Below are 20,009 nucleotides of genomic sequence, written 5' to 3' on the forward strand. Positions count from 1 at the left end.
TAATGAACAAATGTATTGCCTAAATATTCTTGACACATATATGATTTTTAGATAAAAACCTTTTTGTGACAAAAATGTTCTTTGCGGGGTAGGGTGGGGCAGGGTGTGTGCATGGGCGCCAACTTATATGGGCTCGTGGAGCTAAAGCCCCAGGAATATTCAAAATCAGGGGCTCTGCTCCACCAATATTTGGAGCTAGGTTTCGCCCCTTTAAATTCCAGCCGCGGCTGGGAATCAGAGGGCTCTGGGCTGCCCGCTGCTCCGGGGAGCCCAGAGCCTTTTAAATCCCAGCCGCGGACGGGAATCAGAGGGCTCTGGGCTGCCCGCTGCGGCGGGGAGCCCAGAGCCTTTTAAATCCCAGCCGCAGCCGGGAATCAGAGGGCTCTGGGCTGCCTGCAACCGCGGGGAGCCCAGAGACCTTTAAATCCCAGCCGCGGCCGGGAATCAGAGGGCTCTGGGCTGGCCGCTGCGGCAGGGAGCCCAGAGCCCTTTAAATCCCAGCCGCAGCCGGGAATCAGAGGGCTCTGGGCTGCCGGCAGCGGCGGGGAGCCCAGAGCCTTTTAAATCCCAGCCGCAGCCGGGAATCAGAGGGCTCTGGGCTGCCTGCAACCGCGGGGAGCCCAGAGCCCTTTAAATCCCAGCCGCAGCCGGGAATCAGAGGGCTCTGGGCTGCCGGCAGCAGCGGGGAGCCCAGAGCCTTTTAAATCCCAGCCGCAGCCGGGAATCAGAGGGCTCTGGGCTGCCTGCAACCGCGGGGATCCCAGAGGCCTTTAAATCCCAGCCGCGGCCGGGAATCAGAGGGCTCTGGGCTGCCTGCAACCGCGGGGAGCCCAGAGCCCTTTAAATCCCAGCCGCAGCCGGGAATCAGAGGGCTCTGGGCTGCCTGCAACCGCAGGGAGCCCAGAGGCCTTTAAATCCCAACCGCGGCCGGGAATCAGAGGGCTCTGGGCTGCCTGCAACCGCGGGGAGCCCAGAGCCCTTTAAATCCCAGCCGCGGCCGGGAATCAGAGGGCTCTGGGCTGCTGGCAGCGGCGGGGAGCCCAGAGCCTTTTAAATCCCAGCCGCAGCCGGGAATCAGAGGGCTCTGGGCTGCCTGCAACCTCCCCCCCCCGCAGCCATGCTGCTGCACGGGCCGCGTTCTGGCCTGCCACTCCCGCTGGGCAGCGTGGGTAGCGCAGCTGGCTCTGGCCGGATATCACAGCTGCAAGCTCCTGCTGCTGGTAAGGGGGTGGGGGTGGGGGCTGGGTAAGGGAGCAGGAGTCCTGGGGAGCAGTCAGGAAGGAGGGGGGTTTGTATGGGGCAGAGGTTCTGGAGGGGCGGTCTGGGGATGGGGAACAGGAAGGGTTGGGAGTGGGAGTCCTGGGGGGCCTGTCAGGGGTGGAGATGTGGACAGGGGTTGGGAGTGCAGTGAGGGGACAGGGAGCAGGGGGGCTGGATAAGGGGGTGGGATCCCGGGGGGCAGTTAGGGGCGGAAGGTCCCGGGAGCTGGTGGTCAGGGGATGAGGAGCAGAGGGTGGTTGGATAGGGGGTGGGAGTCCCAAGGGTGCTGTCAAAGCGTAGGGGTGTGGATAGGGGTCGGAGCAGTCAGGGGACAGGGAGCAGGGAGGTTGGATAGAGGGCGGGGGTCCTGGGATGGGGCAGTCAGGGGACACAGAGCAGGGGGGGTTGGATGAGTCGAGGGTTCTGAGGGGGACAGTCAGGGGGCAGGAAGTGGGAGGGGCAGATAGGGGGTGGGGGCCAGGCTGTTGGGGGATACACAGCCTTCCCTACCTGGCTCTCCATATAGTAGCACAACCCCGATGTGGCCCTTGGGCCAAAAAGTTTGCCCACCCCTGGTTTAGGCCTTTGGATCTAGGGTGACCAGATAGCAAGTGTGAAGAATCGGGACGGGGATGAGGGGTAATAAGTGCCTGTATAAGACAAAGCCCCAAATATTGGGACTGTCCCTATAAAATCAGGACTTCTGGTCACCCTATTTGGATCTGATCTGTCTGTGACCTTCTTGCATGCCTCCCACTGACTCTGTGGAGTAGAGACAGTTTCTCTGCACAGCCATGAGCCAGGCAGGAGTCTCCACCTCTGTATGTGCGGTACCTGAATACACCTGGTACCATGGTTACCTGGTTCTGGAACTACTGTCAACGTGTAAGAATTTCCTTACATTTTAAGTAGGTGAAAACCACTTCACCCATGTTTTTCTTTGCCCCTCCACTCTACTCCCTCTCACCTTTTGAAAATGGATATAACCTTACATCCACCCGAATGTACACAGGACTGTCTAGTGTACCCTAAGTGGCCCCTCAGACCTCTGGCTTCTTTGGAACGTTGTCCCTGGCAAAAATATTCACCTATTAGTAACTACAGGGAAACTTGTCAATAGGCAGAGTGCAGCGCTGGTTGGAAAGCATTGTGGGACTGGCTGCAGCTATGCGGTTGAACTACCTGTGGCTGTCGTTCATGTTGGCTCCACAAGGAATCAGACTGGGCACAGCCAAGGCTTGCTCCAGTAAAGTGCTTCCCCAAAAGCACTTGCCATGTGAGAGTAAAGAAGGGCCTGATTCTGCTCTGTTGCAACTCAGTTTCATTTCATTTGGGTCATTCTCTATTTACATTAGTTTAACTGAGAGCAGAAATGGGCCTGAAGTATTCTACAGCTGTTACAGGCACCAACCCAGTGGTTGTGACCCCCTTTTTTCTGCAGGGCAGACGGGCCTAAAGATGAGCTCTTGTAGCAAGGAATATTTTTGTTTGTCACAATCTGTAGAAGCTGCTGAATGTGAAGTAATAAGAGTTGAGTCGAAACACACACAATGAAAAAGAAAACATTTTCTACTGGGTACAAATGAGCCCAGGAAACTGCAGCAGAATTTATCGAGTAGCTCCCTGCTGAAGTTCTCTGCCAGAGCCTATTCATCTGACTTTTCAGTGAAATAACATGACATTTTAGTGCAGAGGAAATCATCCAAGCATGTCTTTCCCCGTCGTCAAGGAAGAATGAAGCTAACAGCAGGTTACTGGAAATATGTAATTAATGTGATATTGCAAATGGCAGCCTAAGACAGTTATGTTATCAACAAAGAAATGACAAAATTGCAAGGCAGTTTACATTTGCCTAAAGTTGTAATGTGTACATGTATTTTTCATCTCTCCATTTTTTCTAGCAGAACAAACACTGCAATCCTGTTTTATTCTGTAAAATGGGAAGTTAAATTGTTCTGATCAGAGGAAGTACTATCATAATGGAGAGAGAATCTATTAGAGGTGTGTGAAAAGTTTCACTCTGTATGAGCAGCCTGAACTGGAAGCACTCAAGCAGAATTAATGCACTGAAGTCAATGAATGCAGCTGTGAATCGGGCTATGGTGGCCTATGCAGCCCATTAACAAGCCTAAAAGAATGTAAACAATTTCTTCATAGTTCCTGCTAAGTCCTCTGGCTATTTCTGGATTGAGTGCAGACGTCCCAGAATGCAGCATTATGGGATGTCACAGACACTGCAAAACTCTGCTGTTGAGCTGAGTTAGTCCAAAAAGCCCCATATAAGTTGAATTTTCTGTTCTGTATATGGCATAGTTTTCAATGTTACCTTTAGGCTTAATTAAAAAAAAAAAGACATTGAAAACAGTTACCATATGTATAAACTGTGGAACTCGTTGCTACAGGAACCCACTAAGGCCAAGAACATAACAAGATGCTTAAAGGGTTTGGAAATTGATATGGAGTTCTAAAATCGTTATAACTGAACACAAACATATTGGAACGGATAGTAAACTTCATGCTTTAAGGCTTACGCCAATCTCCAGCCATCAGAGATCAGGAAGAGACTTGTCTGAGGTACCACATCTGATGCTGGCCACTGATGGAGATAGGATACAGGACTAGATTAAATTTGTGTGTGTGTGTGTGTACACATGCAGGGGGGAAAGAAGTCTTTCCTTGGTTAGGACATAGACTTGGAGCTTCTAGCTAATGACATCCTACTATAGGTAGGAAAGTGCTAGTGAGTAAGCTGAATCTTGAGCAGCTTATAAAAGTGTTAGCAGCCTCATTGCAAAACACATGCAACCTGTGAGTGGAACACTGAATAGGTAAATTAGATCTAAATGGAAGTTGGCCTGGGCATATTCATGGCAACAATAGGTGTGGCAGCAAATTCTGTAACCGGAGCATGGCTGTGGTCTAGAAACTGCAGGACAACGTGGGATCAGCAAGAAGGATAAAAGAGAAACCAGAGAGACTTTCACCTTCAAGATAAGAACAGATCTTGGATAACGCAAGATTCCAACCAAAGCAACACAAGGAAGATTTAAAAACAAAAAAAGCAAGAGAGATTTAAACTATTGACTCTCTCTCTCTTTCCCCCCCCCCCCCCCCCATGGCTTTGGTTGGAATCTTGAATTTCCCCAAGTTTTGTTCTCATCTTGAAGGTGGAAAGTCTCTTGTTTTTCTCTTTTATCAGTCTGGGTTCCAAGCAGGGAGAAAATGCCTCAAAATACCATTCCACTTTTGCTTCAGCTCACAAGAATCTTTTAGTCAGTCAGATCATATATAAAATAAATTCACAAGAAAGAATGCTACATCTGGCTTCAAACTCCTTACCTCTCAGTCTCAGATACTTATTTTTGAAACCGAAAACATTTACATTTAAGTGCTGCTTAAGGATCAATCAGTCTGCCTCTCTCTCTCCTCTCTTCAATTCTTTGTTTCTTCTGATGCTTTTTGAAAATAAAAAGCACGTATAGGATAGTGCTCTGGACCACTTTGTGTATTGCAATAAGGTGAGGCATAATGGATGAGAGCTCCCCACTGACATGACGAAGAGAGAGACATTTACTTTCTATTGTAAAAGCCTTTGACAAATTCAGAGACCAGCTGTCCTAGCTTAAAAGAAATGAAACAAATTCTTCACTGTCCATTTCTAAATCTCTTTGGAGTTTTTCTTAGTCCTCTTTCCCCAGACTATTAAAACTGCAGTTTCATGGCTTATTTTTTCTGTCAGATTTTTGTTTTGTTTTGTTGCCAGGGTGAAATAGAAAGGAATTAAATATTTCAAGGCTCCATCTACTGAATTTCAGGTTCCCCTGACCCCTTAGAGCCAGTGCAAGGGAAACCCAGGCTGGCAGGGCTGGAGGGCTGAGTGAGACCCCAGTACATCAGGTGGCATCCAGAAGGAGGGTCCAATTCATCACAGGCTGTTTTTTGAAAATTGGGTTAAGTGCTCTCTTTTCTCTTTCCTCCTCCTCCTTCATATGCTTCATACTTTCAAAAGGGGCTGTTCTGCAAGGTGCTGAGCCCTCTACTCCAGTCAAGCAAATCAACTAAGCTCTTGCTTAACTTTAAGCACAGGAGCACCTGGATTTCAGTGGGACTACTCCCGTATTTAAAAATGAAGAAGGTGCATACGTTTTTTGCTGGATTGGCCTGGAGGGCTCAGCACCGTGCAGGATGGAGCCCAGGCTCTTTATTCAGCTCAATCATGGCAATCTCACCTGGCTCACCATGCAAATTAGACAGTAGCTTTTAGATTACAGTGGCCTATTTGGTGTTTTCAGATGCTGTCGTGAGCTACAAACATTTTCAGTTGTCCTCAGCTAGGATAAGCACAGTGCTTATTTGTGTTATCCACTGTACAGAGCCACTCCTCAAACTCCCCCCCACCCAACCCCCACACACCTAGTGAATGACTATTCGTGCAGCCTTACAGAACTTTATAGAAAATTGGCTCTCTCCTTTCATGCTCAAAGATGTGCAGCGTTCAGTATTTATTTCATATGATAGCAGATTGCACATGTACATACCAATTTTTATAGTGACTCTGGTATAAAGGCACATGAGGGTTTCATTTTGTTTGCCAAAGTATACTCATTCTGGGAGACTAGAAGGTAAGACTTCTAAGATGAGAGCACGTTCCAAGTAGGTCATTTTAAAAAATGTAATAAAGGGATGTCAAACAAGTAAACTATTGATCAGAGCTCATCGGATTTTTTTTTTTGTAGCTGAACAAACAGATATTCAATAAAGGGACTTTAAGATAGGTTCTCAATATGAATTCCAACCTACGGTTGTGATTTTTTTCCATTTTATTTGCTCTTTGCTAAAATATTTACATAATGCCGTATCTTGATTTGTTTTAAGCTTTGAAATCTTTAAAAATTCAGAAAAAGAGGTCTCTCTATGCAGATGTTTCTGGTTTGTAGAGCTCCATAAGATCACCCTATATTTTGAGCAAGTTAAGTAGTTTTGTTTTTGGTTTTTTTACTCAGCATAAACAAACGACTTGGCATTTTCTGATTGGTACACCTCCTCTCTCTCTGATCTTAAATGATGATTCATTTGTGAACATCAAGAAAAATAACCTTAAGTGCATTTCAAGACACATTTTGGTAAAGGCTTTTGAATAATAATTGGAGTTGCGTATGTCTTTTAGCAAGATGGTATTTAATAGACTAAAAGAAGTGTGTGCAGATCTGTTTAAATATTAGAGCAGAAATTAAAGGTTTTTCTTCAAGTACGTGTCAGTGTGGCTCATGCATTTTGTGCCCATGTGCCTCATGCATGTGAGATCAGAACTTTTTGAACATCAGTGTCCACTAGGGCTGCCCCTGTGCCCTGCATGCCTTTTTGTCCCCTAGCTGAGGGCATTAAGGGCAGAGTGGCTGAAATTGTCCCTCACTTGTTATCACCCCTTGCAGTGAGCTGGAACTAGTGGTGTATGCCCACTACCTCTTAGCCTTTACTTTTGATGTACCAAGTTAGAGCAAAAATTATCTTCCCTTACCCTTGTTAATAGGTATCTCACAAACATTTTCAATTTTGAATGTTTTCCAAAGGAAAATATAACTTCTCATTTTCCCCTTTGGTGCTTGATGCCTCTTCCTGTGTCAAATGGTGGACTCAAAGCAGGGGAGACAGATTCTTCCTAAAAGTGTGGGGGGGCACGAGCCCTGCCCCCACCCATGTCCCTGCTCTTCCCTCTGAGGCCCAAGCCAAACTGGGAGCTGGGCCAGGGAGCCGTGGATCCTCTACCTGCCTGGGGGTGTGGGGGGGGAAGTGAGAGCAGCCTCCTCGCCCATGTCCCTGTGTCCATTGGCCCCCACCCGGGGCAGGTGGAGGGTCCACAGCTTCCCAGGTTCCCGGGGCTGCTCTTCCCTGGGCCAGGCTCCAGCTTCCAGCCTGGCTGGGGGGAAGGGGGGATGGTCCTCAGGGGAAAGAGGAGGGGCAGGGGCTGGGCCTGGGCCCTTGGCAAAAAATGGATGGGCCAGGCCTATCCACTTTCAAAAGTGGGAGGGCCATGGCCCCCTGTCGTCTTCTCCCCATTCCAATGTCTTTGACTCAAAGCATTTAGCCTTTAACCTATGCCGGTCTTGTGATAGAGTTTAATCCCTCTCACCAGTGTCCAGACCTGTTGTTTATTCTGCCTCAGTGAAAGTCACATCCTGGGTCAGTATACCATATACCAGTCTTTCCATACAAGGACATAGAAGTAGAGACTCTTGTCTCAAGCTTCACCTCCTCAAGCAGACCACGTGGGTAACCTGGAACCCTGAAAAGAGAGGACTGGCCTCTGAAACATACCTAACCTGCTAAAGTCCTCTTCTGCCTGCGTCCCTACCAGCTGGCATTCAATCCCTAGGATCAATGCTGACAAGATTGGTGTCAAGTAGAGATTCAGCACCAAGAGCTGGTACCGCAGCTTCCCAAAGGCAGGGAAGGTCTGGGCAGAAAGACAGACCTGGTTCCAGACACCAATCTGTGTCCTTTAACAAGGAGAGGTCTAACCATAATCCCTCCAGGGGGGTAAAAACCACACCCAACCCAGCACTGGCACAACTCCCAGCAAAGTGCTAAAGAAGCATGGCCTGGCATCGCCATTGATGCTGGCTTCAATGGAAGTGACAGCGTCTGCATCAGAGCAGGTATTGACATCAGTACCATCTATGGAATCATTAACAGAGCCAGCTGATTCCTCACTGGAGAAGACTATATTGCCCATAGCAATGTCCTCATTACAGAGTCCTTCACACTCAGCACTGGCACATACCATCCGGGCACCAAGATCTCCTCACAGACTGGCATACCTCTTGATGATGTCTACTAGTTATCACTGTCACCAGGGCACACTTTTTCAACCACGTCCAGCAGGGAGCCTTCTCTGCTAAAATCAGGAGACCCTGAAATGCATGCCAGACATTGCTTCTTTGTAGCCCTTATAGAGCCACCACAAGGATGGCAATGGACTGGTCAACCCTAACTAAACCAGCCATATCAGTATAATGCACCACCATGGCCTTTTTGGGGACCCTGTCCTGCTCTTTCAGGAACTGAAGGTTCTGTCATACACAGTAGCAGCTCAAATAGTCTCAAGAAACCAGTGGCAATGATAGTACTACATGACTCTGTTTTCAGTCCCAGCTGCCCGGGACAAGTGGAGGAGTCTGGGCATGAAGGTAGAATGCAGGACTGTCCCAATACTTGGCAAATAAGACTTTTGTGATTTGACCAACTTGTTGCAGCCTGAGTCAAACCAAAAACGGTTCTCTTCTGTGGAAACTCTAGTGGATGGAAGTTATTGCTATTATAAAGTGGGCATGAAGATAGTGTACATTTAAGATAGGATGACTATTCAGTGAGCTTGCAGTATGGAAGAAGTCAGGCAGTCATCTTCAAGCGCACATGCTCTCCAGGGCTTCATCTGTGTTTGAACAGTGCCTAGCACATCGTGTGCACTACAACAATCACACACACAAAACTATATTAAAAGAACATTATGAAGGTTGTAAATCAAGCACACTGAAATTAGGAAATGGCGGAATTAAGGTTGTCTGTGCATTTTGCCGGCTGTTTGTCGCTATTCCACAGTTGACTTTGGTTTCATCTCCATCATTGTCCTGTAGCTACCTCATATGACCTGTTTCTCATTGCACCTCGAACTGTTGCCTTTTGCCACTGATTTCTGTGGCTATTTGATGGCTGGATCCAGACCAGCTCCCATGTGTGTAGTGGCCTCAGGTCCTTGGTTCATTTGTTGTAGCAGGCTGCCTGCCTGGCTTGGAGATCTCTTAACTGCTTCTGTGTCCTGTCCATCATTCCTCTGCTGGGTTGCCACACACTACCACTCATGGGAAGCAGAGTTTTGATTCTCTGGCCCATCAGTCCCTGTGCTGGGCTACTGTCTATTACCTTTGCCATCACTTTCTTGAGTGTCTTTACTGACAAATTTGCCTTCCTGATGCTTTGTGGGTACTCAGGGGAAGACATAGTGTACTCAAATTCCTTTTAGATGCTGAATAGTTTGAATTCTGCTGCAGTGTACTGTGGCCCATTGTCTCAGCATAATGTCTGGTGAGACATACCTTGCAAAATGTACCGTCAGTTTCCCGATCACAATTTTTTGCCTAAGTGTTCTCTAGATAGTCTACTACTCCAGTTTCTGGGAGGTGAACTACTGTGACCACATGGTTCCTGTCATGGAAACTAAACATGACTGTTCTAGTCTTTTCCCAGAGTCTGTTTTTATTTTTGTGATAAAATCTCCTGTTGTTTCTCACTATACTCTTTGCACACCTTGCACTGTTCCTTTCTCAACTGGACATTCATGCCTCACCAGTAAACACACTGCCTAGTTTGTCTCTATGCTCACGTGTGAAACACGTATCTGTCTCATCATATCAGCTCTTAAATCTGCCGGGATAACTGCTCAGTCTCCTTTAAACAAAATCCTGTCTTGCGCACACACCTCCCCCTCACCTGGTGGTAGGGGGTAACCTCCTGTGGCACTTGTGCCTTGCAATCTGGCCAACTGTGGAGTATGATTCATATTACTGCCTCTCCACTGCTGTGTTGGATTGCCTGGAACCAAAGTATTGTAGTACATTGATAGCCTCTTACCGCCCAGAGTACAACACAGATGGCTCTGTGCCCTGCTCACTATATCTACCACCAGTGGTGACTTTCCTGGACAGTACCTTGTCCTCACATCAAGTGCTGAAGTCTCCATGACATGAGTTATACTCACTTGTGTGCCCTCAGCAGTGGTTTTTTCACCAGCCTTTCTAATGGCTGGTGCTCAGACTGCACATCAGCTTGTGCCCAAAGGTGAGCTGATGCAATCACATTCCCCTTTCTGCGTCTCTCAAGACTCTACTAGCAAATGCTGTGGGCTGCTGTCTTTGCATCCGTGCTGCCCCTGGGCCTCTTTCCAGGGCATCATACTGTAGCTCTAGCTGCTCTGCTGGGTTGTAGTACTCTAGGACCGGTGTCTTGCTTTTGATTCTCTTTACTCTTTCAAATTCCTGTTCCCGGGTCTCTGACTATTCCCACACTGCATCATTTTGTGTTAACTGCCTTGGGGGTTCACAGCCATCTGATAGGGGTGCACAGAATATATAAATCACTGGACTCCCTTCACCTCCTTTAGTCTGTGCTTTTCCTTAATGGATCTTAGTTTCTCAGGGTCTGGCCAAAGTCCCTCAGAAGTCTCAGATGTCTGAGGATGGGACCTCAGTTCTCCTTCAGCTTGTCTGTGTTCAGCCTAATGTTCATTCCGACCACCTGTTTAGGAGTTGTTGCAGCTTGGTATCATGGTTCTGGATTGCTTCTTCTTTAACATCTTCTGCAATAAGAATGTTATCGGCTACAGTCTGAGTGCCCGGGAGTCCCTCTAATGCCTGGTTCAGTTTACATTAGAACACCTATAGGGATGGCTGATGCCCATAGACATTTGTGCCCAGTGGTGTCTGCCAAACGATATGGCAAACATTGCCAGGTGGTTGGTTGGCTCATCTAGCTCAATATGCCAGAACACATTTTTGACATCACAAACAGTGACTTCTTTTGCCCTATATAAATTGGGTAGTGTGTCCTCAATTGTTGGTAATGAGTAGTGACTTTTTTTCAATGCTCTTGTAGCCTTTTATTTTTATTTAAAGTAAATTTAGTGATGTATTATGACATCCGTGGGTTCAACGCTGGTGGCTACAGTCTCAAGTTCAACAGAGTTACCTCTGCTTGTTTTAGATTTAGAGCTCATAGGAACACATGAAACCATAGGCAAGTAACACATACAATCACAAGAACAAGGTCCACTATCTTTTATCAATTTTATTAAAGTTCCCAACAAAGTTATGAATGTCACAGCATATACCACTCCTAGATATATTCATGCATCAGTTATAACTACAGACATACTCACATCCTCCTAGATAGTATTAGGGCCTGATGGGGTCTCTCACGGATTGATCATCAGTAGAGGGATGGTTTCTCTTGGAGTTTTCCCATAGGAAGCTCAATTTTCTCAACCTGGGCACTCTCTTTTATAATGTGATTCTTCACTTACATTCTGCACATGAACATGGAAGTGTCAACCCTCTTTTTTCTTTATTGGTCTGATGTTCCCTAGAAATTTGAAGTACCTCAATTCCTATAGATTGTGTATAGTTCCTGTTATTCTCATTTGCATTGATGCAGTCTGTATCATGTGATTAAGACACGTTAGAGATAAATGTGCCTCTAAAACATTTTTTCTGATTTTAAATTAATCTTCTGGCTAATTTTTCACAATATTACCCCTTGGTACCTCTTTTCCCATAATCTTATGGCATCGGGTTATTCTTTAGTTACTTACTTATATCAACATTTCTTATCTCCAAGGCCTAAAATTGTTAAGCTAAAATTTTACAGGCCTCAGCCATCCTTACTTAGATATCTAATGCATAATTATTCCTTCTAAATGCTGATCACTTTTATACTTCTATAACCCCACAACTTAACTCTATTTAACATACAATGATTATATTTAACATGACATGTTACTTAATCATAACATCACACGATAAATGAATACTAAACTAAAATCATGGGCTACACTCTGTTAAATGGTTTTTGATCAGTGCTGATCCTCAGTTTACTAGAAGTCCTTCTCACCACTACTAGGCTACTGATCCACTCTGTGCCAGTTTCAGTGGGTATAATGAAGCCAGTTCCTTCTTCAGGGGCTAATGGTAGTCTATTTTTCAGGGCTTTGGAGCTGTGCTCCAGCTCCAGGCAAAAACCTGCAGCTCCACTGCTCTGGAGTTGCTCCATGCTCCAGCTCTGGGCTCCGCTCCAAAGCCCTGCTATTTCTAACTTCAGCTTGCTGTGTAGAGGTCCATCTCCTAGAAATATGTCCTTATATTCTGTTAGAATGCTGGATAGGGCCCAGGGACTGTTCTTCCTCCTCTCACACATTGAGGATATTCTTGTGTGTACTGGAATCAAATCTGACAGTGGTCCTCCCTCAAAACTCTTCTCTCCTTCAACCTGTACTCCTCTCTTGAAGTTCCATGCAGGTTGCTACACCACTCATCTCTGGGTACATAGAGATTACAGCGATGATGAATGGTTTCCACTAAAAAATGCCCTGACACAGTAAACAATTCTACATTTTTTGGTTAGTGAATGCCTGACATCGGTGTAATCCTCATTGCTCATACATGTTACAATAAATTCATTGTTACTATGAGAATCTTACAAGAATCAAGGTTACCCAGTAGAAAAGCCTATGAAAAATGAGCCAGTCATTTAAAACAAGATACTGAAAAAATGTCCAAAAATTTTGCTTTGTAGACTTACTAGCTGAGTAAAATAAATTCAGAATTATGTTGTACAAATGAACCTGCTCATTCATGTTTGGCTGATTGAACAAAAATCTAAATCCAATGTTTCAAAAATGGTAATGGTAATGAAGTGACTATAGCCAAGCAGCTGGCTAAGGAATAAATTATGCTTTCATTACTGTGTGATATAATAAGTTTTAATAAATAGAGCGGGTTTTATATTTGTCTTTCAAGACATAATATGCTAATCTAAGTATTTTTAAAATGTGTATAACCATATTGAAAAGTAAAGGAAATGAGAGAAGAGGCATGCTTTCCGCCTTGCTAACTGCGTACATGACTAGTGTCTTATATGCAAGATAATTAGGCCAATAATTATTTCCAGGAAGTCTATTATTATAATGCACCCTTCATAGTCTTATAATATTCAATTGGCTTGTTATTTCTCAATAAATCTGTTTGGATTTATCTTTTTATAAAGCAGCAATGGGCAGGTAAAAAAAGGTATGTGTTTTGTTTTTTAAGAGTTTCTCCTTTGTGTCGCTTCTGCATATTCTCATTTATGGGATGTGCTGATAGGTAGAGCTTTGATGGTGAAGTTAGCAGTGCCCTGCCTCTCCCTTCACTGCTTGTGTTGTAAGGGTTAGGCCATAGAAGGGGGCAGAGTGCTCCAGCTGTCTCAGTTCCTTCCAACTGCTTTCAGGCATACATTAGGAACCTCTCTGGACCTCTGTCCAGACTTTTTTGAATTCTGTTAGTATTGTAGGTTTTGTTAGCATTGTATATAGTTACATTGTTAAGGATTTAGACAGATAGATAAGTATATATCTTCCTACTGTATTTTCCACTACATGCATCTGATGAAGTGGGCTATAGCCCACGAAAGTTTATGTTCAAATAAATTGGTTAGTCTCTAAGGTGCCACAAGTACTTCTGTTCTTTTTTCAAATGGGAAGGAGGTCCATGGGAATCTCTTTGAGTGTGGTTCACACTACGCACATTTTTGAGAACCCTTGTTCTACTGCATATTTTAATGAAGAATTGAAACTACTAGCATAGCATTAGTGGCTATATAGAGTGGGGGTCAGACAGATGAGGATTACCAGGTAGAGTTCTGGACAAGAGGCAGAGAGGTCAACTGGCCTAACAGCCTGCAGAATGAGGTTCTAGTCCTGTGCTTCCACTTCAACTTTTTGTCTAACTTGTCTATTAAGGTTATAAGATCTTCAGGCCAGGGACTATAGGATCTCACTATATGTCTGTACAGTGCCTAGCACAATGCTCCTAGCTGAAGCCTTTGGACATTTCTTAAACACATAATAATCATGTAGACTGAAGAATGATGTCTATGATGGCTGCAGCTGAGTGACTTTTATGAAGTGGCCAAATAAGTGTTTATGACAGGCCAACAAGTACAGTTGGTTTGGAATGAGTTTATGGAGACATGGGATCAAAATTAAGCTCTGGAATAAACAGTAACAGCTTCCACAGCAAAGCAAATGGCTTTGTTGTGCTTGTTCACCACAGTACTGGATTTTAACTATTGTGTTCTCTTCCTGTGCATGCAATCTGACCCTTCTGAAATAAGTATTTTGCTATAACATACCTCTCTAAAGCAGAGCATGTTCCAAATAAAAGACAGCAGCAATCTGGTATTTTGAACACCACCAGACATCATGCTCTGAAATTAATCTAGTGCAGCAAGTGAATGGAGACTGCAATCAACTTTTTTTTTAAAGCAAAATCATCCAAGAAATAGCGTTAGCTTTATCTCCTGTATAAGTTATCTCAGAAATAACTTTGGTTTTCTTCTCTTCTGCAGTGGGCAGCATTTAAAAAATGTAATGAGTTAGCTCATGCATACAATGGAGACTCAAGGCAAAGGTAAGTATTAATGATCTAGGAGAAGCTCACTTCCTGGAGATTAATTAGTACTAAGGGGGAGTGGAGGAGTCTCCACTGCACCTGGGACCATGGTATTTATTTATTTGTGGAGGGAGAGGTGACTTAAGCCTTTGTTCCAACGGTGAGGTTGTTTAGGAACATTTTTCATGTTCTGTGCATTAGTCACAGAGATTACTTGAGTCATCTTCATAGTATAATGATGTGCACCATCTGGCACTTGTTGTGACTTTTGAAACTATTAAAGTGATATTGTTTGTTTGCAGAAAGAAAGGGTCATGTTGACAATTACCGTTACTGTATTTATCCTACAACACTGAGGAGAGAGAGAGCTAGTTAGAACAGGTGTTGTATTTTTCATTTGTGACATCTAACGAAACCTTGGTGAAAATCTTATAAATGCATCTTTTTATTTGTAATAAAAATGTATGATTTGGAAAATAAGTTAAAAAATGAGAACAGAGTTATGGAATTATTGCCAATTAATTTATAGAAGGCTATATCCCTTCCACCATCCCCTTGCTGCCCAGTGCAGGAGTAAGTTCTACAATTCTATGACTGATTCCTGAAAAGTTGCCTCTGTGGGACCAATTCTGCACTCAGATTTGCACCCAGTTTCCATTGACCTCAGTGAGAATTGGTCATGTGTCAGAGGGTAGCATTAGGCTTGTTTGGTTCCATGAAACTGTTTAATAAAATACATCATATTAAGTGGAGCCAGGGGAAGCTGGTTGTGTTCTGACCTGCCAAAGTGAATGCACATTTCTGTGAGCTCAGGCTTGAAGCCCAATAATGCCTTAATATTCTGACACGACATGATAAAATTTACATTGCAGTCAGAGCATCATGATGTTGTGTTGCGGTGTATGTGTCATTGGATCAAGTTACCAGCCCAGAGGCACCCTGCATTCCAGGACTCGGTGCCTAGAGCACATGAGAGAATTCGGGATCTAGTTTGGGTTCATTGCAACTTGCGGTGAATACCAGAACTTCTGTAGGCTTGTTCACCCTAACATTAAGGCAGCTACTTAGTGTTCACTAGAATTAAATGAGGGATTGCAAACTCTTTGGTACAGGGATTGCCTTTGTGTTTGTAGGGCCTAGCACAATAATAGGAACCCAGTCCCCAAATGGGGCCTCATTGCAGTGATACACATAATAAATAACTTTTCTGCTTGAAGTAGTGATGATAATGTTCTTTAAGTAGGAATTTACAAGAATAGATTTAATCAGTCTTTACACCACCATGTAAAATGAGTATCTCCATTTTGCAGATGGGGAAAGTGAGGCAGAAAGGTTAAAGTGACTTCCGCAAGATCATGTAATCAGCTCCCATTTATCCCATGCTATCATTACTCCAGCAACTATGCTGTGACCACACCTCTCCTTTGATGAAACTTTTTTTTTGTAAGAGGGGAAAAAAGAAGGAAAACATAATGCAAGTCCTTAAGAATTCTACTGTATGACAGAATTTCCTTACTTATGCAAATGATTGTTTTATTTACATTATTTCCTGTTGTTTAGTGTGCTGCAGCAATCCTGCAGCAATTCAGCAAGAACAAAATGTTCCCGAGTTTAAATCTATTTAGCTTCAACGCTTAAATTCAGTTCAGACACAAGTAAACACATTTAACTTAACCAGAAAAATAAAACATGAAGTGGTTTGTTTATGTTTATTCAGTAAGAGAAATATACTGTGACTTCAGAAGTGAGCTAAAAACTGCATGACTCTAATCTGTCAAAGAGCACTTAAGATTCGACTTGTTTCATTACTAATAATCTGCTAGATTAATGGAGCAAGGGGGGAAAAAACAATCCAAGAAAACCTTCCGCATCCCCTTGCTGCCCAGTGCAGAAGCTAGTTATGGACAGAGTCCTTGTGCTCTCTGAATATGGCAATAAAGCTAGGCAAAAATTTTTGAATAGTAATTTTTTTAAGGCACCAAAATATTTATGAATCTGGGTCAAATTTGGCAAATAAGTGAAGCCAAAAGGGTTGATTTTTTTTTTCATGGAATGTTCCATTTTGACATCTTTCTGAAATGAACTATTTCATTTGAAACGAAATTTTGTAAAAAAAAGTTGATTCAGAATCACATTGTTCCATTTGAATCAACATTTAGTTTTGTGAAGTTGTTTCAAAATGCCATTAAAACATTTTGCTGGATTAAAACAAAATTGTGTCAATTTCTTCGGTTCCATGAACAAAGCCAAAAAAGATCAGTTTTGGCTTGAAACGAACCACTTTTTTTTTTAAATATTTTGGTCTGGACACCAAACTGAGAAATCAATTATTCACTCCGTTTTACACGGCAACTGCAAGAGCTACGTAGCATGACCTTCTCCGAAAGGGAAAAGGGCAGAGCTATGGATACTTCCCACCCCAACATGCATTGGTCAGCAAAGCTAGATCAGCATAGGGAGCCATGCTGCAGCAGGTTGGAGACTGCTCTGGCTTGCACTTTGCCCCAGTACTTGAGTAAGAAAATATAGTTCTAGGAGCACTGGCAATGTGTCTCTACTCCAGGGCGTGACTTATGAGAGTTCAGATCCCACCCATGCCAGCATATTGTCACAGTTTCAGGGTAGCTACACCTGTATCCCCACCTCTAAGAGTGCCTCCTCCAGTCTCAGGTTTCATCTGCCTCTGGGGAGGGACCCTTGTCCCTCTCTCTTCTTCCTGGGTTTTAGGGCTGCACAGCTCCCTGCCTTATACTGTGATATACCAAGCAAGCCAGGCTGTCTCAAAGCCAACACCTCTCCTTTACTCTCTGTCCAAGGGCTATGAACAGTGTATTGCCAGCTGTTACAAGTTACCACATGGCTCTTGTTAAGCAAGCACTGTTATTCTTAAGGTAAAAGCATTACAGAGAGAACATAATCAAAACAACAAACAAATTTAAACATACCAGCAGTCACCCTAGTAGTCCAAAGTCTTTTCCGTCTTCCCACAAGGGTTGGAGGGGCTCCCTTGGATGGAAGGTCCTCTCCATTTGTTGGATCAGAAAAAAGCCCCCAAAGCAAGGCCCCTTTTATGTTAAAAGCCTTTTCTTTTTCTGTTGGTCTTTGGACAGCCTCTTTTGAATTAGTATGTGCAAGTCTCTCCAGGGGGTGGTACCTCTCTGAAGGTGTTTACAATCTATGGGATTGACCTTAAAAACAATGAAGGGTGAGTGTTTCCTGGAGAAGCTGTGTAACCACCCACCAGAGCTGCATACAATCCCTGGTACACAGTGATACATAGGCTTAGTACAAGATGGTCCCCAAAGATATTGCTTGCAGTTGCAATATCTGTCACAGTGACTCATTCAGTGAGTCCTCCTCCTCCTCAGTTTCCCATGGACTCTGTAGTTTAATAATAATAGATTACCCTGCCCACACACACTTTAAACATTTAAAGTCTCCTCCTTGCCGGGGTGATTCATTTACAAACAAAACAAACTAGGTGTTCCTAGTAATAGGGATGCTTGCACTGAATATTCAGGGATAGAAGGACTATCATTAAAAGCTTGGCGAATGGGTCCCCTAGATTGTAGATTGTATTTATGTTTTCATTAATTTTATTTACTCTTTACATTTTCTCCATGGTGGAACTTGAACCCAATAACATTTAAGTTAATCAAATTTGCCTATCCTCCATATTCAAATGGGTTTGAAATTAGAAGAAACTAGTCCACGTGTCCCAAATTAGAAGCTGTCACCAGTTAAGGGGCTACTACTTCTGTAATTTTTATTGTTTATTTATTATAATTGTGCCCGTGCTTTATCTTCTTAACTTTAAAAGAAAATCTTATTGTGATCCACTTTCTCATAGGTTTGGGCATAAACAACCACTGTCTCCATTCCAGAGAGATTGCTAAGGCTCATCTATCGCTCTGACCACCACCCCACACTGTTCATCTCTGTGGGCATTAATGATACTGCCAGGTAGGACCCTGAGCAACTCGGCAGTGACTGCAGGGCTCTTGGAGTGAGGGTGAAGGAATTGGGGCATAGTTTGTGTTCTCCTGGCTAAAAGTAAGGGCCCAGGCAGGGGCACAGGCATCCTGGAGAGGACTGCATGGGTGAGCAGATGGTATTGACAGAGGGGTTTTGGCTTCCTCGGTCATGGGATGCTGTGCCAGGAAGGTCTTCTGAGAACAAATGGGTCCATCTGACCAAGAAGGGGAAGAGGATCTTTATGCACTGACTTGCCACCCTAGTGAGGCGGGCTTTAAACTAGGTTCAAATGGGGGAGGTGACAAAAGCCCACAGGTAAGCATAACAAAAGGTGATCTTAACAGAGGGTTAGATGTTGGCAGGGGATATGTAAAATTACAGTAGCATCATAAGAGCAATCAGTGTGCAGGTTCTTTGGGGGGGGCTTGCCCCCCAAACAGAAGCACAGCATGAGGGGACACATGGGGTTACATGCCACTGTCCCCCTCCATCCTCATTTCTGCAAACGCAGAGCTGCCAGCTCAAAGGCTGCGTCTTGTCTAGGGCTCCACTGACTCTGCAGTTGAATGCAGCCTCCTAGTGCCAGTTGTGCTCCCATTCTTTGTTCTGGGAGCCTTCCTGTGGAACAGTGAGTTCCCGTGGTGGGGCTGGGTAAGCAGGGATGGGGAAATGAGGGAAGGGGAGTAAGGGGAAGAGGCAGTGGGGTGGATTAGGGTAGGGGGAGGGGAATGTGGGAGTGAGGGGAATGGGATGGAGAAGAATAGGAGATAGGGGGGGAAGCGGGATCTCGGTAGGTGGCATCCCCTCGGCAGCAGCTGGGGCTGCCCCATTAAGCAGGCCCATCAAACCCTCACCCTGATAATCCCTACCCCCCTACACCTGGACCCCTCCAACAAGCCCCCCACACCCAGACCCCCATCCCACTGTGCCCCAACCAGCTGAACCTGGACCCCCCATCAAGCCCTACTCACCAGCACCTGGACCCCCCCAAACCCTCACACCCAGACCCCCCAGCCAAGCCCCATCTCCTCACACCCAGACAACCTCCCCCCCCCCCCAGCCCAAGCACTGTCACCCGGATCCCTGCAGAGTCCCATTGCCCCTGTACCCAGAACCCCCCAGCGAGCCCCTATGCATCCAGATCTCTCACTGAGCTGCCTACAACCAGATGGCCCCACACAGAAACCTCTCACCCCACATCTGGATCTGCCCACACTAAGCCCCTCCACACTTGGATCCTGCTGAGCTGAGCCTGCCTGCCCCACACCTAGTGCATCTGGCAACAGAGGGGCAGGGCCATGGGGTGTTTCTGGGGTCTGCGAGCTATTGTTCTCCATGTCCACTGGGGGTAGGAGAAGAAGTAATGGGCTTAATCTGTAGCAAGGGAGATTTAAATTAGAGATTAGGAAAACCTTTTAAACTATAAGGGCAGTTAAGATCTATAATAGGCTTCCAAGGGAGGTTGTGGAATCCCCATCAATGGATGTTTTTAAGAACAGGTTAGACAAATACCTGTCAGGGATTGGCTAGGTTTACTTCATCCTGCCTCAGTGCAGGGGGCCGGACTTGATGACT

At 44.9% G+C, this 20,009-nt stretch overlaps 1 long non-coding RNA gene across 1 annotated transcript in view; it reads left to right on the top strand.

Moving 5' to 3' along the window:
- LOC120407426 overlaps positions 1–14,842 on the top strand; it is a 32,272-nt gene extending 17,430 nt beyond the window's left edge. Inside the window, exons 4-5 of the long non-coding RNA XR_005599953.1 lie at positions 14,416–14,477; positions 14,762–14,842. This is a non-coding gene — a long non-coding RNA (uncharacterized LOC120407426). The remainder of the gene's footprint in view (positions 1–14,415; positions 14,478–14,761) is intronic.
- Positions 14,843–20,009: the final 5,167 nt, after the last annotated feature.

Source organism: Mauremys reevesii, linkage group 6, assembly GCF_016161935.1.
Source record: "Mauremys reevesii isolate NIE-2019 linkage group 6, ASM1616193v1, whole genome shotgun sequence".
Lineage (NCBI taxonomy): Eukaryota > Metazoa > Chordata > Testudines > Geoemydidae > Mauremys > Mauremys reevesii.